This window comes from Rhineura floridana, chromosome 13 (genome assembly GCF_030035675.1).
Source record: "Rhineura floridana isolate rRhiFlo1 chromosome 13, rRhiFlo1.hap2, whole genome shotgun sequence".
Taxonomy (NCBI): Eukaryota; Metazoa; Chordata; class Lepidosauria; order Squamata; family Rhineuridae; genus Rhineura; species Rhineura floridana.
This window is the reverse complement of record NC_084492.1, coordinates 29041962-29064735: the sequence shown is the minus strand read 5'-3', so window position 1 is coordinate 29064735 and position 22774 is coordinate 29041962. Positions and strand designations below refer to the sequence as shown.

General features: G+C 40.9%; 1 protein-coding gene across 3 annotated transcripts in view; it reads right to left on the bottom strand.

Annotated features, from left to right (window-relative positions):
• Positions 1-22774, bottom strand: part of ADCY7 (adenylate cyclase 7) — a 115567-nt gene that overhangs the window by 73736 nt on the left and 19057 nt on the right. For 2 of the 3 annotated variants that reach the window (XM_061594579.1, XM_061594581.1), the window contains exon 2: positions 131-294. The exons of the other annotated variant lie outside the window; for it this stretch is intronic. The gene's annotated coding sequence lies outside the window, so the exon portion shown is untranslated. The remainder of the gene's footprint in view (positions 1-130; positions 295-22774) is intronic. 3 annotated transcript variants of the gene reach the window in all.

Here is a 22774-nt window from a genome sequence, read left to right as displayed (position 1 = left end):
TCTTGACCTCAGGCTGTAGAAGCCCACACAACAGCTATTTATAGCAAACTGAGACTACAGCAGCCTGTACAGGGAGTTACCCAAGTTGGTGAAATGTTTTGACATTTGATTAAAGCAAAGCCTTACTGACCTTCAGCAATAAAAAGCCTTGATCTTCTTACAATGCCTTGTTTTTAGTTATCCAAAGGCTCATTTGTCAACACCAAATTGAAAAGATGAAAGCAAGAGGACTTCTTGCATCTGTCTCTGGGGAACGACCCTCACCCCACCCCTTCTTCATTGTGACTCCTGCACCTGAGCAAGAGAATAAGCAATTCAACAGTAGGCAAGAACAGATAATTACAGCAGACTAGTTTGTAAATTAGTTTTATAAAGTTTATAAAACAGAGGTGAGGACCTTTATGGCCTGGCAGGCCAGATGTTTTACTCCTCACCCTGCACACCATGGGCCAACTTTGACAGTGGGCAGGATCATCCACCTCTCAATCGTCCGATATCATAATAGCATCAGGTGAATGACAAGGGGGTGGTCCCACCCACCTGTCAAGGTTGGCCCATGGGATGGGGGGGAGATTGTGACCAGGCATGATTGAACTCTCCACCCCATCAGCTGATGAGCAAGGAGAAATCTTGCTTTCTGCTTGGTTCAGGTGTGTGAGCAAGTTCCTGGTGGAGAAGTTTGTGGCTTGCTGTTCTCGCTCATGCTGGAGAGGAGTGAAGCAAGAGCAAATCAGGCAATCAGCGGTAGCATGCTGCCTATTCACTGTAAGACATCAACCATGGCTTACTATGAAATGCAAACTGTGCCACTGTCAGTTAGTTGCCAACACTAGTATTAATATTTAATTGAATAATCCGCTGGAAATCAATACAACCTCACCCGTTTGAGAGCCTTTACTCTGCCGATAGCGGTATTTTATTTATTTAACATATCTCTGTCTGCTTTTCCATTGCATAGAGCAACACCCAAGACAGCTTGCAATCAAATTAATTATCCAAAATATACTACAACAAAGCACAATATGAAGCAACACGCACATACCTGCTTCCTCCTTTGAAGCAAATGGGGTAAAAAAAACCTTTGGGAGACCTGGAACCAAAGGTTAAACAGGCCCATGGACTCTTTAAATAAAAATAGTTTCTGCCAAACACTGCGTCAGGCAAGGGACAAATCAGGTCTCCCAAGGCCCAGAGTTCCAGAGTGCAAGTGCCATTACAGAGACGACCCTGTCCAACACACACACCAACCCAACGTCTGTCAGTGATGGGACATGGAGAAGGCCCTTCCCCAATGGTCTGTATCAGTGGGAGCTGGTCCATTAGAGTGAATAGGTCACTGTCACACCAAGCTCAGGCTGCCCACACAAGGATTAAACAAGATTACTTGCATGTGGTACTTGCATGCAAGTCAACATGCATGTGGTTATATATAACAGTTTTTCTCTTTGTCCTAAAATCTGCCTCACTACCTGCCTAAGCACAAATCCACCCCTCCAAAACCCAGAACCAACAACAACCAACCCCCAAGCCAACTGTCATTCTCTCATTTATACCTTCAATCACCCAGACACTCAGCCAGTCACAACTCAGCATTCCTCAACATTCCAACCCATGTACTCCCCCCTCTCACTCACTCTACTTGCCACATTTACGCTACAAAACCGACACTTACCATAATTACTGTACAACCTTTACAGGGGCATCACATTGTAGGGATGAGGATGGAGGCAAAACTAGTATTAGTTTGTTCTGCTTGTCATTGCCTCTAAGCTCCACCTTTTGTTTGGGCTGTCTGCATTCTGCCCTACTTATGGGCACCACAAGACACAATTAGTCTGAGTGGATGGTCAGGATCATGAAGGAGGGACAGTAGTCAAGTATCCTGGTTCTGAACTGTTAGGACTTTTCAACGTACAAACAAAGCTCAAAGACAAAGAGTTCTCTTCCTCATCACAGTGGATAAATTTGTTGAGGACCAGCTCTTTGGGTATTTATAATGCTCCTTCTAGGGAAGAGCCACAGATCAGTGGTGCAGCATCTGCTTTGCATATGTAAGGTTCTAGATTCAATCCCCAGGTAGCGCTGGGAATACCTGAAGAGCAGCATAGGCCAATTATAGCTACCTCTTCCCTGATGCTTACCTGTCCCAAATTTTAAGTAGCAAATTAATCTCTTTAAATTCAAGGGCACAAAATCCAGCAGAAATAAATACAGTAGGGCCCCGCTTTTCGGCAGCCCACTAATACGGCAGCTTTCAATTAGAGTAAGGCCCCACTCATACGGTGCTTGTTCCACTTTTACGGGTGACGGGCACCATTCTGGTGAATGAGTACTGCTTTTCGGTGGGTTTCGCTTTTAGGTGGGGATCTGGAATGTAACCCGCTGTATGAGTGGGGCCCTACTGTAGCGCCTTGCAGAAGACCACAACTTGGACTTCCAATAGCAAGAACTAAAACTTGCATTGCATTATCTTCCCAACTTGGCAAAGATCAGAGATCAAACAAAAAAACCCTCCATGACATAATCAATTGATTTTCTTGCAATTAAATATACAAGTACACTCGCATCACAGGGAGCAGTCATTCTTCAGTATACTACTGACCTTTTTGAGAGTCCCCACCCAATGCCTTATACATTTGTCAAACAAAATACAACACTCCACAAGTTTTAATTTGATTTCCAGCCTACATTTGAATCCATTTATCACACCAAATATTTTTCCCGATGAAGACAAGCATCTTCTACATGACTCATGCTGAATTTGACCCACCATGGCCTTCTTACATAACCCTCACAAAGTGCCCCCTGGGTGAATCACCTGTTTGCCACATACAGAACCAGTGTCTTCAACACTCACTTTAAAACACAAGGAACATAAGAAGAGCCCTGCAGGATCAGGCCAAAGACCCACCTAGTCCAGCATTCTGTTCTCAGAGTGGCCAACCAGCTATCTCTGGGAAGCCCACAAGCAGGACCTGAGTGCAACAACACTCTCCCCACTTGAGAATCCTGGCAACTGGTATTCAGAGACATACTTCCTCTAACAGTGGAGGGAGACCACAGCCATCATGGCTAGTAGCCACTGACAGCCTTGTCCTCCATGAATTTGTCTAACCCTCTTTTTAGTTAAACCAAGGAACTTCATCAGGGTCTTGAACAGGAAATGTGACCCTTTGCAAGTGCCCAATGAATGCCCTAGACACAACTGCCTTTTGACTGCAAGATCTTGGAACCCACAGAAAATGCTAAATCAATCTGATCGAACAAGGACATCGAATGAAGAAACAGCTTTCCATGTACACAGTGCATGCATGTGGGAAATGTGCACAGATTATTATGGGCTAGTAAAGAACTGAAATATGAAGTGAAATTACAGAAGTGTTGGTGCACACACAGAAGTGTTGGTGCATGCACAGTAATAAAGAAAACCTAATCCAAATTTAACTGAAAGTAAAACAAAGAAAAGGAATTGTGAATGAATGTAAGCATTCTCAGAAAGCAGAGCCTAACAGCTTCTTTAAGATGGAGTTTTCCAGTTTAGGGAGTAGACCACAGGGTGCCACACTTTATTCCTTTTTGTATTATTCAAGTGTGCTGTTAACTGTAGCAAGACTGGAAAAATAACATTTCTGCTTACGTCCAGGCCAAGGTTAATGCTGACCATAAAAACTCGTAAGAAAGATCAAAAGGAAATCCTTGAACACATCAAGTAAATTAACCAAAGTCCACCAATAGCTGAACTGCGAGTCTAGGACAAAGCATCTTCCTTCATTTTCTTTGGCTCGCCAGTCAAATTTATTGTGAAGAAGTTTTCTCCCAAATATACTTTCTGTTCAATCAGCAGTAAATCTCAGAAACACACATAAAACAAAGCCATGGTTTGTTTAACAATCCATGAGTTGACAACTTGCCCTGCAAATAAACCATGGTTTGTTTCTCCAAAGTTTATAGTTTATTTTCCAGTTGATCTTACCTTGTGCCTTTGTAGCTTTGTGAGTGTCTGGAGTGTGATGGCCAAACAAACCATGGTTAAGGATAGGTGCTAGGTTTACATGTAGCGACAAGTAATGTAAAAAAGAGCCAAGGTTTGTAAGCCAATAACAAACCTTGGCTTCAGATCATGGCTTGTTGACAGTAAACAAACCATAGTGAAGCTGCTGGGCAGGATCTGCACATAACCCTAAGCTGTGGTTTAATAAACCATGGATTACGTTTGTGCATGAACCAAAGCATCATATCATAAAGGGTAGTGCTTTATTTTAACGGACTGGGGATTCCACACCCACATTCTCAGTTGGGACAGGAGGAAAAGATGCAAAACTACCAAAGAAAGATCAACCCAAGACCAATTTCCACACAACATTTCACATTCTCTAGCACTTTATTGCTAAAAGGTAATTTTCAACATAATCACATGCCATGCCTGCTCAACTACAAATCAAAGGGTATTTTTTTCAGTGATATGAGAGGATAAAGAGCTTTTCAGTACAAAAACAAACAGTACTTTTTTGTTCTCAGAGAAAGCACATGACTAAACATGTTAAATATTTCACAAGCTGTCATCATCCTAAATTTTTGATACGGTTTGGAGAATACAGCTTGTTGATGTCAAGGGACCCAAGTGCATGGCACTGAGGTAGCAAAGAGAGGCAGGAATAAGCAACATGGTAACAGGGCGCAGCTCAAAACAGCTTCCCCCAGATTCGAATGACATGGGAACCATTCTGTTTCCACTATTGGTGGCAGCATGCTTCTGGAGACCATTTGCTAAGAATCATAAGTGTGGAGAGCACTACTGCACTCCGGTCCTGCTTGCAGACTTCCCATAGGCATCTGGTTGACGACAATGAGAACAGGATTCTAGACTATGATTGGCCTTTGCTCTGATCCAATAGTGCCTTTTTATGTGATCACTGCCATTTATTGGCCTGCAATGACCTGGGGAGCACCTCATCAAAAATCCATCCAACAAGGTTCTATTGAACTACATACAGCCAAGGTTGTTGGCCATAAGCTTCATACCTCGAAACGAAAGCTGTTCAACCTAACTTCACAATTTGTTCCAGACAAGAACAATATTACTTTCATAATACTGATTTTCATAAACAAGCTAGCTCCAGGGTGCAATGAAAGCTATCACACCAAGTGTGGGAGTCAGCTATAATTTGTGCCTTTCCAAGCATAAGACATACAATAGTTCATGATCACCAGGCTCCTCATTAAGCCTCATGGATAGATTTTTCCAGCCACAGCTAACTTGTAACTGACCTTAACCACTGCACAAATCAATACCCCAATTATTCTTTTTAAGTTTCCAGTGACCTATTTTAAATTTTTACCTTTTTTCCAAACACAGTGTCCTCAAAAGTAAGGTAGCCTTTCATTACATCCTATATTCTAGAATACTCTGGAAAAATATATATAAAGCCTGTGAATAGCTTATTGCATTATGAAGAAGCAAAGCCAGCCTGCAATTAGCCCCTTAATTAAGACATTTAACAACTCAAGTGTCAGGTAGCTATACAGAGCTTCATTAAGGACTGCCAATCTTCAGAGATGTTAATTTTTCTACTGATCTGCAAGCAGAATGAAATATGACTAAGGGAATAACATTACAAACCTAAACTGGTATCAAGCCAGTATCAAAACTCTTGTTGAGATATGCTACTTAATGTTTGCATGGCCTTTCTTTTTTTTTTCCAATTAATTTTTATTCTAATTTTCAAAACCAAAATAATACAAAAAGAAAACAACACAAATCAATAACTAATACAATACAAAAAAAATACATATATATAAAAATATTGACTTCCGATTTGTCATAGTTCAGCTATAAATCTATAATATATAACAAACCTATCTCTTAATAGATTATAAAATCACCTTCCTCCAGTGGTTATCTTAGTTGGTTTCAAATCTCATTAACATCATATCATTTTAATCTTCCACAAAAAGTCAAAGAGAAGTTTCCAATCCTTGAGATATATATCAATCAATTTTTTTCTAAATAAACATGCCAATTAATCCAGCTCATCAAATCTACTAAATCCAGTAATTTCAAAACACTATAATTCAACTATAAATCTATAATATATAACAGACCTATCTCTTAATAGATTATAAAATCACCTTCCTCCAGCAGTTATCTTAGTTGGTTTCAAATCTCATTAACATCATATCATTTTAATCTTCCACAAAAAGTCAAAGAGAAGTTTCCAATCCTTGAGATATATGTCAATCAATTTTTTTTCTAAATAAACATGTCAATTAATCCAACTCATCAAATCTACTGAGTCCAGTAGTTTCAAATCGCTCTTCTGTCATTATCCATATTGGGTCCATCTTCCATCTTTACGCACCCAAAAATCTTGCTGTCATAGTCATATAATAAAAGTCTGATAGGAATTTCCTCCATCACAGATATTTTCTTACCATCAAATCCAAACGTAACACTGAAGTATTGTTTCAAAGCCGCATCTCTGCTCCTCTTTTCCACATGATACACTAGTACATTTCTTGAAGGTTTTTCCATTGACACAAAACAGGGATTAATTCTATTAACTTTCTCCATTTCAAGTTCCATCAAATCCTTCCAGTCCAGGAATTTTTTTGAACCGATAATATCTTTATCTCCAATCTCTTCAATTCCTTCAGAGACAGCGCTGTATTCCAAACTGTAATATTTATCTCCAGGATCCGTCACAACCAGGAAATCCAAATCTTTTTTCATGTCCATATTTAAGCCAATCTCCATAGATTGAACCTTGCCTTTAATTTCTCTTTCATCCTTTTTTTGTTTTCCAGATCTATCTTTATTCTCCTTTCTCATAGAATCCTGAGTTTCTTTCAGCTCCTGTCTCATTTCATGAAATTCAGTTCTCCATGCTTGTCTATTATTTCTCAGTTCTTGTTTTATTGAGTTAATCCCATCCATTATTTTCTGAAGCATGTCTAGAAATAAAGTCCCTTCTTGTACATCCATGATCTTCTTAATTGCCATTCTTAAAACCAAAAGAACAAAACTCCTTCAATTTTCAATGTCCCAAGCAAAGAGCAGTTTATTTCTTTATCCAGTTACAAAGGAGTTAATCTTTCCAACCAACTAACGTCACACGCTAGACAGTCCTTATCTCTTAAATGTCCAGAAGTGCAAAAACAGCTTTTAGTTCACAGCGTTCAAATAACTAGTAGCAGAGAGAATGAGCAGATTCGTCAACAACAACAACAAAAAAGTAGATCAGAAAAAATAGTCCCTTATATATATTACACAAAAGTCTTGTAAATCAAAAAGATTTCTTATCTCTCCCAATCAGAAAGCTCTCATCCGTTGTAATCTTTAAAACGCAATTTTCCATGTCAGCTTTTTGCAATAAAAAAAAAAAAGATAAGCTATTTATATTTTCTTCCCCCTTAGTTCCGTAAATAAAGAAGGAAAGTCTTACCTCATCTAGGTTATCTTAATTGCTGTTACTTTGACAAATCTCTTTAGCTATATAGATAAGAAAATGATAAATGTAGACAGGAGGTTTGCCTGCTAGTCCGTTAAAAAAAAACGGGTCACTTATCCAGCTGAGCTAGCATAAAATCCTCGCTCTGTCTGAACTGCTGGAAGACAGACAATTCTGACGAATTCCAGGCTCCAACAATCAAAACAAAACTATGTGGCAGATCTCACGCTTCTTCCTTATCCGGAAGAAATCATCCCCAGTCAGAAAAAACCCTTCTGACTGAATTTAAAACTGGATAAGTTTCATCCAAGACGGGAGCCCGTCTCAGAGGCAGCACAGGCGGAGGGATCCTCCTGGGAAGTTTCAATGTTTGCATGGCCTTTCAAGTCTTTAAAGCATTATTTAAGTGCATTACCTAGCTGTAATCCATACAGCAGTGTGGAAAGCCAGTGTAGTGTAGTGGTTAGAGTGTTGGACTAGGACTTGGGGGACCAGGGTTCAAATCCCCACTCAGACATAAAGCTTGCTGAGTGACTTTGGGCCAGTCACTGTTTCTCAGCCTAACCTACCTCACAGGGTTCTTACGAAGACAAAATGGTGAGGGAGGAGAACCACTTACACCATCTTGAATTTCTTGGAGAAAAGATGGGATATAAATGTAAAAATAAAATAAACAAACAAACCTGGAAGATGTCAGTACAATATTATCCTCCACATTGCAGATGAGGAAACTGAGGGTGAGGGAATGTGGCTTGCCTAAAACCCTAATGAGTTCATGGCAGATGAGATTCAAACCAAAGTCTTCCTGATCTTTTATTTTTATTATTAAATTTACATCCTGCCCTTCCTCCAAAAAGGAGCCCAATGCAGCAACAACGGACAACAAAATAATTAAAACATCTTATTTTAAAAACATCTTTAAAACAATCCCTATACAGATGCAGACTGGGAAAGATCTTTACATAAAACCTTGTTGGAAGTTTCTGACAAGCTTGAAATTCAGTCTCAAAACCAGATCTGGGGAACCTTTGCCCCCCCCCCCGAGGTTGCTGAACTACAACTCCCAACTTCCCTGGCCATTGGCCATGGTGGCTGGGGTCCACTGGAGTTGTAGTTCAGCAACCTCTGGCAGGCCAAAGGTTTCTCACACCTACCTGCTCTAAATCACTATGCTTCAACAGCATTCCCCATAGGTTCTCTGAAGAAAATTAATGACTTTTTAAAAGATAGATAGATTAGATAGATAGATAGATAGATAGATAGATAGATAGATAGATTAGATAGATAGATAGATAGATAGATAGATAGATAGATAGATAGATAGATAGATAGATAGATAGATAGATAGATAGATAGATAGATAGATAGATAGATAGATAGATAGATAGATAGATAGATAGATAGATAGATAGATAGATAGATAGATAGATAGATAGATAGATAGATAGATAGATAGATAGATAGATAGATAGATAGATAGATAGATAGATAGATAGATAGATAGATAGATAGATAGATAGATAGATAGATAGATAGATAGATAGATAGATAGATAGATAGATAGATAGATAGATAAAGTCTGTGGTATAGCTATGACCCTGAATGTTCTTACCATTTGTCAGTGGCTGCTGGGGAAATAAATTAAATACTATCAGAGCATAAAGATTCTGTGACAAAGGCCCACTTCACATGTCATGGTAAACCATCATTAATGGTTTACTGTAAACACCAGTAAACACCGAGAGCCAGTGTGGTGTAGTGGTTAACGTGTTGGACTATGACCTGGGAGACCAGGGTTTGAATCCCCACACAGCCATGAAGCTCACTGGGTGACCTTGGGCCAGTCACTGCCTCTCAGCCTCAGAGGAAGGCAATGGTAAACCACTTCTAAATACCCCTTACCATGAAAACCCTATTCATAGGGTCGAAATAAGTCGGGATCGACTTCAAGGCAGTCCAATTCCATTTTTTTTTCAAATACCCCATTATTTGTCTCCTCCCCTTCTCACACATGGAAGAAACCAATCAGGGCCAGCCCCAGATATGCCGGGGCCCTTGGGCACAAGCCTGCCCCAGGCCCCGACGCTCCCCTTCTGTGATTCGTGGCAGGATCACTGCCACGGATTCTACACCACACCATTCCCTTGTTTAACCTACCTTTCTCAGCTGTTCTGCAGTTGCACACACAGCGCTGCCCTTAACAAAGATGGTGGCCGCAGTTTCCCTAAGGGGCTGAAGCCTCTGCCTCCATCTTGGCTCATGGCAGCACTGTGTGCGCAACCACAGAACAAGGTAGGTTAAGCAAGGGAGTGGCGGAGCTCCGAAACTCTTGCCATGAGATCCGCGGCAGCGATCGTGCCATGAATTGCGGAAGAGGAGCAGAGGGGCCCCTCTGTAGTCCCAGGGGCCCTCGGCCAGTCCCCTACCTGGCCACCCTTTGGAACCGGCCCTGAATTCAATAACGAATTTTGGCTTAGCATTCCATCAAAACCAGGAGTCACAGTTTGTTTCATTCCAACAAACCATAATCAGTAAATGAAAAACCAATCTCGACCACAGATGATGGTTTCTGGAAGTGAAACAAACCATAGTCTCCAGTTTAGACGTAACATTAAGTCAAGGACTCCCTGCACTAGCAGGGAAAGGACAAACAGGAAAGGTGTGATCATGGTAAGTCATTAACTACTGGCTTTCCCACAGGGACCTTGTCAGAAGCCATATTTCATTGAAGTTAGCACTCTGAAACAAAGCACAGGACATTTAGGTGAAGGCCATAGTTCAGTGGTAGAGCATCTACTTTGCATAGAGAAGGTCCCATGTTCAATCCCTGGCATCTCCAGGTAGGGCTAGGAATGTCCCCTGTGTGAAATCCTGAAAAGGCACTGCCAGTCAGTGTAGACAGTGCTGAGCTAGATGGATCAGTGGTCTGATTCAGTATAAAGCAGCTTCCTATGTTCCTACTGGCAGGCTTACTCAGGTGAAGGCATCCCATGTCCATCCTTGCATGTCAGCAGGCACTAGCACAGGGGTAGCCAACACTGGGTGTTCTCCCAGAGCTGTAGAACTACAACTCCCATCATCCCCAGTCTACATAGCCAATGGTCAGGGATTATGGGAGTTGCAGCCCAGCAACATCTGGAGGGCACAATTTTAAATATCCCTAGACTAACAGCGAGGGGCGGGAGAGAGAGAGAGAGGAAGAAGCCATCACTACAACCGAACAGTAATGTTAGCTCAAAGCTCCCAGAATAAGTTGCATCACTTTAATGAGCTAATTCCTTGTTTGGTAGTCTGTTATCATTCCCTCCTAGGTACTGCCTTCCTAGTGTAGAAGCATTAGGCCTAAACATATCAAGCCTCTGACATCAGGAGTCAGACAACTTCAGTCTTATGGGCAGTGATGTGGGGTGGAAAATTTTCAGGTTCTTTGCTTTTCTGTCAAAGTGGTTCTTCTCTGCTGTAGCACCAACCCTCTGGAACACCCTCCCTTGGGAAATTTGGGATTAGGGATGCACTAGAATTTCACCCACTTCAAATTTGGTACCAATTTTCCATTAATTCATTTATTCTCAATCGTTGTGGATCAAATTTTTATATTGCAATTTTCCACAGCTATTTTCAAGAACAGATTTTTTTTAAAAAAAATCCACCTCTAAAATATTGATATTAAGATCGATAATTTTATCGATATTTCCTTTCAAAATATCAGCATTTCCTTTAATGTTATCGGTATTAATATCAACATTTTTTGTGAGGGAAAAACAGATCGGTAAAAGCAGAAGCTAGCAGACAAAGAATGGACTCGGATCAATACCAACCTGTTAGGTCAATGGAATCTTTCGAACCGGCATTAGTGAACACATCCCATCCCTATTTGGGATGTATCAACTGTCATTGGTTTCAAGAGGCAACTGACTTACTTTCCCTGACTCTTGAGGGAATTTGAAAATCACACTGCTCAGTTTATGCTTTATATTTTATTGGTATTTCACTGTGTTACTTTGAGACTTTTATTAATTATTATTATTTGTATATTTAATTTGTAAACTGCTTAAAGATTGTTTATATTATTTAGGTATTTATATACCACCCTAATGCAAAACATCAGGGTGGTGTGGTGATATACAACCATATAAAAACATTTAAAAGCAATACAAAACGATCATTAAAATGACTAGCAACTAAAAAAAGCCCTTTAAAACAGCTGCATAGGCCTGTCGGCACAAAAAAGTCTTCAAGAAACACCTATATTAAATAGTATATAATTTAAATAAACAAACTAATCTGACTTGAATCTCCTGTTTTACTTACTGTTTTAATGCACATTTTAATTATAGATGCTTATTTTAATGTTTTGATGGAATTGTTTTATTGTGTATTTTAACTGTATGTGTTTATATTGTAATTGGTTTTATATTTGTAAACCACTTAGAGGTCACTTTGGCAATTGAGTGGTATGTGAAATAACAGACAACAATGACATCTACAACAGCAGCAGCACATGGACTACCCCTGGTGTAGAGTACATACTTTTTCTTGTATATCCGTGAGGACCAGAACTCTGGGATGCCTGAAAGAGGCCAGGCTCCCACAGCATCCACCCCTGCCATTGCTTGTGGGGAATCTTTCACAGGCAGCACTTTGTCAGGTGTTTGGTATATTAGTCCATTTCTTCTACCAACATTTTGAGGGGTAAGGGCACATTCTGCTTCAGGCACTAAAATGACTTAAGATTGCCTTCTGCCTATCCGATTATATCTGTTCGGTGACATCAAGTCAATAGTTGCTGATGCTCAGCAAACAAAGTTTTTACAATTGGTGTATTTGTTTTAATGACTGTCATCTCAGGTACTTATAGCAAATGAACCTTAATATAGATGGCTACAGTATCTGGTAAGAGATGTAATGATTGCCTTTGCTGAAAGCTCTCTCCTTTGGGCAGAACTGGAAGAGATGTGGATGTACATGAATGTTCAAGACTTGCTTACAAGGATGCTCCTCTGTCCATTCCCCACACACACACACATGCACACAAGCAGAACCATTTCTCGCTGTAAGTATATTTTCCAGCAAATCTGCATGCGAAATACTAGCCTTGCAAGTTCAGTTCCACTAGCCTGTGTATTTTATTTATGACATTGTTTATTCCATCGTTCCTCCAACCAATTCAGAGCAGCAATTCCTCACACACATTGTATATATTCATAACACTCCTACAAGGTAGTTCAGGTTAAGAGACAAGGCACTTATGTGAGTTCCATAGATTTGGGCATTTGAATTTGGGGAAGGGCTGTAGTTCAGTGGTAGAGCATCTCTTTTGCATTCAGAAGGTGTCTGGTTCAATCCCTGGCTTCTCCAAGTAGGACTGGGAGAGAGTCCCTGTCTGAAGCCCTAGAGAGCTGTTGTCAGTCAGTGTGGACAATGCTGAACTAGATGGGCCGATGGTCTGAATTCGTATAAGGCATCTTACTATCTTCCTGTGAGTCTCCCTGAGTCTAATCTGACAGTCTCTGCCACAATATGGGTCTCCCTAATTTGACAGTTTGTGCCACAATCATTATCACCTTTAACCTTCCTTCTCCACTTGTAAAATGGGAACAACAGTGATCTATCTTATCAATTGTTTTAAGCACCAAAAACGATAAGGATTGCAAAGTATTTTGCAAATTAGTAGCCATAAAGAGTATCAGCACACTAGGGAAGCGAGAAGCCACGTTCCAAGACAGAAAAAAAATGTGTGCAAGAAACCAATTTGCTAATGTTTTGCCCCTTGTTGTTTACAAGTAGGAGAGTTTGGTGGTGGGGAGGGTGGAGCAATACAAAAGCCCATGTTTTTAAAGCAACTTTGAAAAGCACACAAACCCTTCCAGCACACAGCTATAACCACAGGCAGTTATTTCCGTGGCAACAGTCTGCCTAGCCAATTTCATTCTGACTGAAGAACATTTGACAAATTGCATAACGATGACCCACACCTACTAGTCCTTCCAACCGAGGTTGGTTTTTCACTCTCAGAGAAATCATTTCTAGAGAAGTGATAGAGCTCACATTCTGCCAAAATTAAATTATGCATGTATATGCTATGAACAGACACACACAACATGCATTCATTTTTATTAATGCTGCAATCCTACACACAATTACATGAGAATACATCCCATTAAATACAGTGGGTGGTATTTAACTAAGTCCTACTCAGAGTAGATTCAATGAAATTAATGAACCTAAGTTAGTTGTGTCCATTAACTTCAATGAGTCTACTCTGAGTAACAAGACATTGCATACCACCCAGTTCAACTAATTTCCAGGTACACCTGTATGAGATTGCACATTAAAACTTGGCAAAATAAATGGACATGTGTGGGACAGTTTATAATGGGCCCCCAATTTAGTTTTCACCTTTTCATATGCACATTTAATGCAGCTTTTTTATGAAAACAGAACTATGTACAATAAAAATGCAGTTGTTTACATAACATTAAATTTAAATGAAACTCCAGTCCTGTGGCTTTCAAACAGCATTCTGGGAAAACCCAGGATTCCTTAGAAGCTTAATGGAATGTAGGGGCTGACTAGCTGACATGATATGAACTTCCCAAAACATTAAGCCCCTGCTGCAAAGGTATCTGGTTGCTGCAAAGGAGTCTTGGGCTCAGGAAGAAAAAAGTTAAGCCGAAGAACTGCATAAAGTTCCTTAACCCAGCCTGGTGTAGCCATAACTTGCTTTTGTTAGAAAGACTGGTGGAAAATTGCTCAGAATTAGCCAGGAAATAGCTGAAAAACATTCCTTGAGTGGGGGCATAACTTTCTCTCCCAGCTAAGCATGATGCAATCTAGGGCTCTAAAAGAAAGAAAGAAAGAAAGAAAGGTTTTGTGGGTACTTCTGATTAAACTTTTTAAAAAAGAAACTGAGCTCTGGAGAACACCTTTTGGAGGATCTGAGATAACTCTCTAAGGAATCTGGTGTATGGCCCTGAATCTTCTGCTAGTAGGATTATTTGTCCATCTAGGGGTCAACCTGTACACCTCCATCTATGCTTTTTTCACCTTAGATACTTGTAAGATCTCCCTCCAAAAGGTACCAAACCCATGAAAGTGCTGTCCCTGGAACTTTCCATTGCTCACAGAAATCCTATTCCTAAAAATAGGAAGTCTGACCTAGTATAAGTCAACTGATTGTCCATCCAGCTTGGTACTGAGCCCATTGCCCTACCTGGAGATGCCAGAGATTGAGCCTGGGACTTCCTGCGTGTGAGGCATATGCTCTCCAACTGAGCTACGGCCTCTTCCTCAAAGAGCAGATGGCTACAGAGTAATGTTGGGAGTGTTTTATGATGCACACTCAGTTTACACAGGTCAGAACTAAGGCATAAATAAGCTTGTCTGGTGCTCTAAGTAAGCAAATACATGCCTAGCCACAGGAAAGTATACTAGGAATCACCTGAAAAGAACAAGGGCTGTGTGGCAAACCATGAGCTGTGGATATGGAGACCACTTCCTGCAGTTTGGAAATGTCTAGCTGAGAGCAGGCAGAGGCAGCTGTCAGGCTTGTGGGTTCTACTTTGCTTTATCACTAGAACTCTGAAAGTCCACACACCAGAGCAATGTGTAAAAATAGCAGTACAGGGGCAAAGCCAGATCCTAAATGATGGGTCAGGGGGAGGATAATGCTTTCACGCATCTGATAAAATTGTGTCACTGTTATACAAATATTTGGTGCGACCGCATGTGGAATACTGTGTACAGTTCTGTTTGCCTCTCCTCAAAAAGAATATATATTGCAGAGCTGGAAAAGGTTCAGAAAAGGGCAACAAAAATGGTAAAGGGGATGGAGGAAATCTCTTAAGAGTCAAGATTGCATCATTTGGGGCTTTTATGTTCAGAAGAAAAGGCAAACAAGAAGGAACATGACTGAGGTGCACAAAATTATGCATGGCATGGATAAATTGGACAGAGAAAAGTTTTTCTCCCTTTCTCATAACGTTAGGACTTGGGTACATCCAGTAAAACTGAATGTTGGAATATTCAGGACAGACAAAAGAAAGCATTTCTTCATGCAGCACACAGTTCAACTGTGGAACTCGCTCCCACAAGAGGGAGGACTGGTCACCGACTTGGATGGCTTTAAAAGCGGATTAGACAAGTTCATGGGGCAATCAATGGCTACTAGCCATGATAGTTGTACTCTGCCACCTTAGTTAGAGGCAGTAAGCTTCTGAAAACCAGTTGCTGGAAGCCACAGGAGGGGAGAGTGATCTTGCACTCAAGTCCTGTTTGCGGGCTTCCCATGGGCATCTGGTTGGCCACTGTGAGAACAGGATGCTGGGCTAGATTGGCCACTGGCATGTTCTTAGGCATGATTTGAACCACGGCTAGTGAAATTTTCTCTAAGTGGAATTTCAAATAGCATTCCTCCTCCCTCCCAAACTCAGATTTCTCCTGCTTCCTACTCAAGTATCATGCCCCGAGGGTAAGCTTTATCACCAGCTTAATTAATACAACCTGCTAAAGTACAGCCAAGAAAAATAAGTTACTAAGACACTTGAGAAGTTACCCAAATAATTGAGCTAAAACTTAAAACATGTACATACACACCTATATACATACACCTATATACATACACACACACATATATATATACATACACACACACAGTTCAAGGGCAAACAGTAAATAAGAGCAATTGGCACACATCCAGGGCCACACATGAACAGCTAAATCCTGCCCCCAGGCTACCTGGCCTAAGTCTCCTTGCTGCAGTGCCAGCCTTCCATGATTCTACACCTTATTGAGATGAAACTTCCTACTGGTGTGGAAATCATATATTGAACAGATGGGAAGCTTTTTAATCTCAGCAGGCTCAAAGCAAAAAGTAAGATAATGTCAACCTCTGTCACAGGACTTCAATATGCCGATGATAATGTAGCCTCCGCACATTCAGAGAAAGATCTTCAAACTATCCTAAATGTCTTTGCAGAAGCATATGGAAAGCTTGGGCTCTGACTTAATATCAAAAAAACCAAAGTGCTTCATCAACAGGTGCAAACTAGTCCCTCTGTAGCACCATTAATCCAGCTTAATGGTGTGACGTTGGAGAATGTTGATCACTTCCCCTATCTCGGCAGCCATCTCTCTGTAAAAGCTGACATTGAGGCTGAAAGTCAACATCATCTAAGCTCTGCGAGTGCCACATTCTCCCAAATGAAGCGTTGAGTGTTCGAGGATCAGGATATTTGCAGGGAGACCAAAAAGCTTATTTACAAAGCCATTGTACTATCAACCTTACTGTACGCCTGTGAAACATGGACCATTTATAAACGCCACTCCCAACTTCTTGAAAGATTCCAACAATGCCGCCTCCAGAAAATCCTGCAAATTACTTGGGAAGACAGACAGACTAATGTTAGTGTTTTGAAAGAAGTAAAGACTACCAGTGTTGAAACAATTATCATTCAACATCAACTTCGCTGGACTGGCCATGTTGTTCGAATGCCAAAGCATTTACTTTACTCCCAACTTAAGGATGGAAAAAGGAATATCAGTGGACAGCAAAAGAGGTTTAAAGATGTTCTTAAAGCTAATCTTAAAAAATGTAACTTGAGCATCAAGAACTGGGAAGCTTTGGCCCATGAGCATCCCAATTGGAGGTCGGCTGTTATCAAAGGTGCTATGGACTTTGAAGAAGCACAAGTACAGGGCAAAAGGGATAAACAAGCTAAGTGGAAGGCACGTCAAGCAACTCCTCATCGTAACTGTCTTCCACCTGGAAACCTATGTCCTCACTGTGAGAGGCTGTGTGGATCTAGAATTGGCCTCCACAGTCACTTACAGACCCACCGTTAAAGAACCTATCTTGGAAGACAATCTTACTCGGCCGTGAGTGATCGCCAATGAATGAATTAATAAATGAATGAAGAAGAAGCTGGGAGGGTGGAGAGGAGAACAAGACTACGTTTGGGGTTTTTGTCAGTCCACTGGGATTTATTTAAAAGGTTTCCATACCTCCTTTTGCAGAGTTTTAAAGCAATGCATTGGATCCAAAGGTTCCCATCCACCAATGGAAGGAATCTTCTTCTGGTGGAAGGAAGAGGCCTTTTGGATCCAACACTTGGGTGTGGAAAGGTGGTGGAAAGGTGGTGTACAAATATCCAAATAAATAAAATGTATTTTACACACAAGATTAAAATATCCAAAATTTTAAAAATCACTTATTTATGAGCAAGGGCAATAGCTAAGTGGTAGAACAAATGCTCTGCATGCAGAAGACCTCATGTTCAATCCCTGGCATGTCCTGTCTGAAACCCTGGAGAGCAACTGCCAGTCAGTGTCATCAATACTGGGTTAGATAGACCAATGGTCTGACTCAGTTTAGGCAGCATCCTTTGTAAATAAAAGACTTGTGGGGGATATACAAGCATAGATTAGCCGCCAACTATCAAAATACACAAACAGTTTGGAGTAAACTGCATTCTCTCAAATTCATTTTGTATATTAAAAAGGAAAAGCATTCTCCTTTCTGCAATTGCAAACAGGGACAAATGTTGCTTTAGAGAAAGTACAGGGGAGGTAAACATCTAAGGTGAAAAGGAAGAAATGTAATTCAAAGCACTTCCTTTCAAAACAGAAGCCACTGCTAAATCTATGTACAGATCTGCTCTCCCCTCCCCATGAATTGCTACACTAATTCATTGCTTTTCTAAAGAGCAATTAGGTCACTTAAGCAAATGCAGAAAAGAGGTATTTCTTTTCTTCTTGTTCACTCAGTTAACTATGATATATTCGTAGAAACAGTACCAGCTGTTATAAATGGATGTTGATTCAGTGATAAGGTAGGAAATTAAGTACAAACTTTCCATTCAACACACATCTAGAGAGGAAACACACAAGAGCCCACGGGCATCTAGACATCATCTTCTCCAAGACAGCATAGTTACCAAACTACTAGATCTGGATTAAAAGAGACACATTAAGAAAAGCAGAACCATTAGACAAAAGGAAGTTTCTCAGAGCTGCTTCCTGTTGCAAGAAACAAACGCACTCTTAAAATGGGCTGAAGTGAACATAGCAGAAGGTAATAACATGCTTCTACTTCCAAGAGAAGCAGTTTGGGGGGTGACAATGGCCAAGTTGCAACCAGGAGATCCAAAATTGATTTTAATGCTGAGACAAGTTTGCAAATGGCAGTTTGCCTGCGGAGACTATAAAATCTGCTCTGGGGCCATTTCTTTTAGCAAATTAGAAGAGAATTACAACAGTCTCTGGGCTTTGTACCCATTCTTCCTTGGCCTCTAACACAGGATCACAGGAAGCTGCTTTATACTGAGTCAGGCCACCAGTCCATCTAGCTCTGCATTGTCTACACTCCAGGATTTCAGCAGGGGTCTCTCTCAGCCCTACCTGGGAGATGCCGAGGACTGAACCTGAGACACTCTGCATGAAAAGCAGATGATCTACCCCTGACCTATGGCCCTTCTCCAAACAATTAAAGCTAACCACAGTTCATGATTGGAAAAGCACTCTTCATATTTGTTAAAATGCTGGCATCAATTTGTACACCTTTGGAAGAAGAGAACTAATTATCAAAACGTCAGTAGATATGTATTAAAAATGTAAATGTACTGCCTTCAAGTCAATTCCAACTTATGGTGACCCTATGAATAGGGCTTTCATGAGGCTGAGAGGCAGTGACTGGCCCAAGGTCACCCAGTGAGCTTCATGGCTATGTGGGGATTCGAACCCTGGTCTCTCAGGTCGTAGTCCAACACCTTAACCACTACAAATTTTAACAATTAATTTATTAGAAATTGCAAAGTAATAAAGTACATGGTTAAAATACTCAAATGGATGGCAAGCTGTATATTTTTATTTTGATGCCAGCTTTATTTTTTCTAAATGACAGATAAAAAATAAGCTATCCCATAATTTTTTTAAAAAACTAACTACAGCTGCCATTTTATTAGTGGGTGCATACAGCGAGTATTTATTTAAGAGCATTTGTAAACCACTTAGTATTAAAATCTCTTAAGCAGAGTTCAACAAATGTACAATAAAACCATTAGCAATAAAACATCACATAATACGAAAATAAGATGCAGCATCATAAGATACAAACGTAAACAGTCCAGATTAGGGAAAGTTGGAACAAAAAAAATAAGCCTTCAAAAGATGTCTAACACAGATGGCCATTGGTGGTTCCCACACCGCAGAGGGAAAAGCATTCCAAAATATGGGGGCAGCAGCAGAAAATACCCTCATGTGAAGAGCATGGGCATGCACAGCATCTGTGGATTATGGTCCAGCCCACATAAGACAGTGGTTCCCAAACTTTTTTTTCCACATGGAGCACTTGAATGGTCTTGGCAGACCACTTAATGATTCTTCTGCCTGTTGCAGCAGTTGTAATGCATTGTGCTAGATGCTGTACGATTTCAGGTGTGTTTTTTTCCTTCTTTTATTTCTTAGATATTGTATTACAATTTGAATTCCATGGAAATCAAATTGTAATACAATAAAATACAAAAAAAGAAATAAAAGCAACAAAAATACAATTAAAAATAAATATGAATATTTAATGTCGTGGATGTGCCGTCTCTTCAACCACAAATTCATAGACATGGGTGGACCACTTGAATGAAGCTCAGGGACAACAGTTTGGGACCCCCTAGTCTAGACTTGAAGGCACATAACAACAACAACAAGTCTAGACTAAATTGATCTCCCATACTTCTCCACAAAGAGTTCTGTCTAGGTAAAATTACTGTAACTTGATAAAACCACCAAGCATCCAACTTCCTCTAAAACTAATTTAGAGTTGTTTCTCCTGAGAAAGGACCAGGAGAATTCTACATATGCAACCACTCTAATTCACTTAACTCATTACACAAAAGCAAGTATGACTACATTCCCAGCTAGCTGTACTATTGGAGACCTGATGGCACACTTGGAAAGAATGAATGGCTCAGGGGTTTAGCAGTCAAACACCTAGGCTTTTATATTTGACCATCATACTCAAGGCAATGCTTTTTAGGCCATGCATGTACATACACAAGCAGCTGTTTAAAAAAAACGGTTAACAAGAACTCACAGAAATTTGCATTTTCTCTTGCCGTTACAATGGGCTGGTTCCCTCGGGTAAATTCTTCTACACAACAGCGTGTGCAGGTGCATGGAAAACACTGAGGGACAGTAAAGCTGCCAGGAAGCTTGTGCCTCTATTAGGACCATCTGGACACAATAACTACTGCATGAACTGGAACTTCCACACGGGGGATATACATGTGGCCAGACACCCCAAGAAAAAGAAAAAAGAGTAACAATGTGTACAAAGGATTGTAGCTCATTATCTGCCTTGCAATGCAGAAGGTCCCAGTTTCAATCCCTGGAATCTCCAGGTAGGGCTGGAGATATCCCCATCTGAAACATCAACACCACACATTTAAAACCTTTTAATAGACATGGTATCCCCAGCAAAAAAATCCTAGGAAACTGTTGCTTGTTAAGGGTGCTGGGAATTGTAGCTCTGTGAGGGGTCTTGTAACAACTCCCAACACCCTTAGTAAACTGCAGTTCCCGAGGATTCTTGGGGGAAGCCATGACTTTTAAAGTGGTATAAAATGTATGATGTGGATTTGCTGACTTGCAGTAATAATTATGTTGTAACTATACTGCCTTGCATACAAAGCTGATAAAAAATGTAAATTTAAAATAAAACCCCAAGCGCAGTTGTAGGAAGCACAGCAAACAACTGAGAAACTAAATTCACAAACCCAAAATGAATTTGTGAATTTCTTCCCCTAGGATAGTCCTCTATCAAATTAGTTCTGAACAGGTGGCTAAGCCAATTACTTTCTGTGGCTTCTGGAGCTCCAGCACACATACACACCCACCCACTGGAAAGACAGCGACATTTGCTCCAGTTGAGAGGGCAGCTCTAGAACTTCATCTCTTAGCAAGTGCAGAGATACACCCTCCAATGAAATAAATGATGTATCCAGATGTTCCTCGATCACTATGTAGCACACACAGAGCTCCAGAATGGATTGAAATTAAGGTTTCTGCATTTTTAAAAGGAAAAGCAGTACAATGGTATTCAGAGCATAACTGAAATAGCGATGTCAACCAACATCATATGGTAACCCAATGAAGATCTGAAACCACCACCAGATAGTCAGATAAGTGCAATGCTAGTATGTGAAAGGCTTCATTAGTATGAATATAATATTTAAAAAGACACTTGAACAGCTGGCAGTAACCAGATTTCTCTGTGATGGCACTATTATTGTGGAAGTAATAGCATACAAAGTCACAGGGACTCAGCCCTGGATGGAACAGGCAGCAGATTCTTAGTCACAAGGGAGGTTGGGCTAGTCTAGCGTTTCCCAACTAGTGGGCCACCAGATGTTGTTGGACCACAATTCCCATCTTTCCTGACCATTGGCAATGCTGGCTGAGGCTGATGGGAGTTGTGGTCCAACAACATCTGGAGGCACACTGGTTGGGAAAGGCTGCTACAGTGTCTGGAACCACCAGATGGGATGGAGGTGAGCAGCAGCCATGGAAAGCACAATTTTTTAGACTTCTGCCTCCAGTGTTAAGGAAGGCAGCGGCAGCAAGGTCAGTGCGGTGCAAACACACTGGCAGAACCAGTCCAGTGCTCTTGAAGGCCCATTTGGAATGTGCTGACCTCACCACCACTTCCCATCCCAGTATGCGGCAGCAACTCAGCCAGAGGGAGGCCACACAAATAGCACAGCCCCATAGGAACATTGTAGGGAATTTAAACTGGTGCTCCTAGATCTACCATTTTAAAATGGGGGGGGATTATGAGGGAGCCTCAGATAGGAATCTGCAGTGGGCCATGCTGGGGCACTGAGGCCCTGACAACTGCCATAGGGTGCTATATGCTGATGCCAGGCCTGGTCTATGCACAAGAAAACACCACATTCTCGCCTTTGGCCCAACATGCAAGGGGGCAGGGCATGAGGCCAGCTCCCACTCTATAAAATCTGTGGTGTGACCACACTTGGAATACAGTGTAGTTCTACAGTTACACATGGTGTAGAGAAAGGGGATAGAGATCCCTCTTATAATACTTGAACCTGGGGACATCTAACAAAGTTGAATTTCAGGGCAGGCAAAATAAAACAATTCAGGGCAGGCAAAATAAAGAGCTCATAGTTAAACTGTGGGATTCGCTCCCACAAGAGTGGGATGGCAACCAGCTTGGATGGTTTTGAAAGAGGATTAGACAGCTTCATAGAGGATAAGGCTATCAGTGACTACTAGCCACAATGGCTACATTCTACCTCCACTTTCAGAAGCAGTAT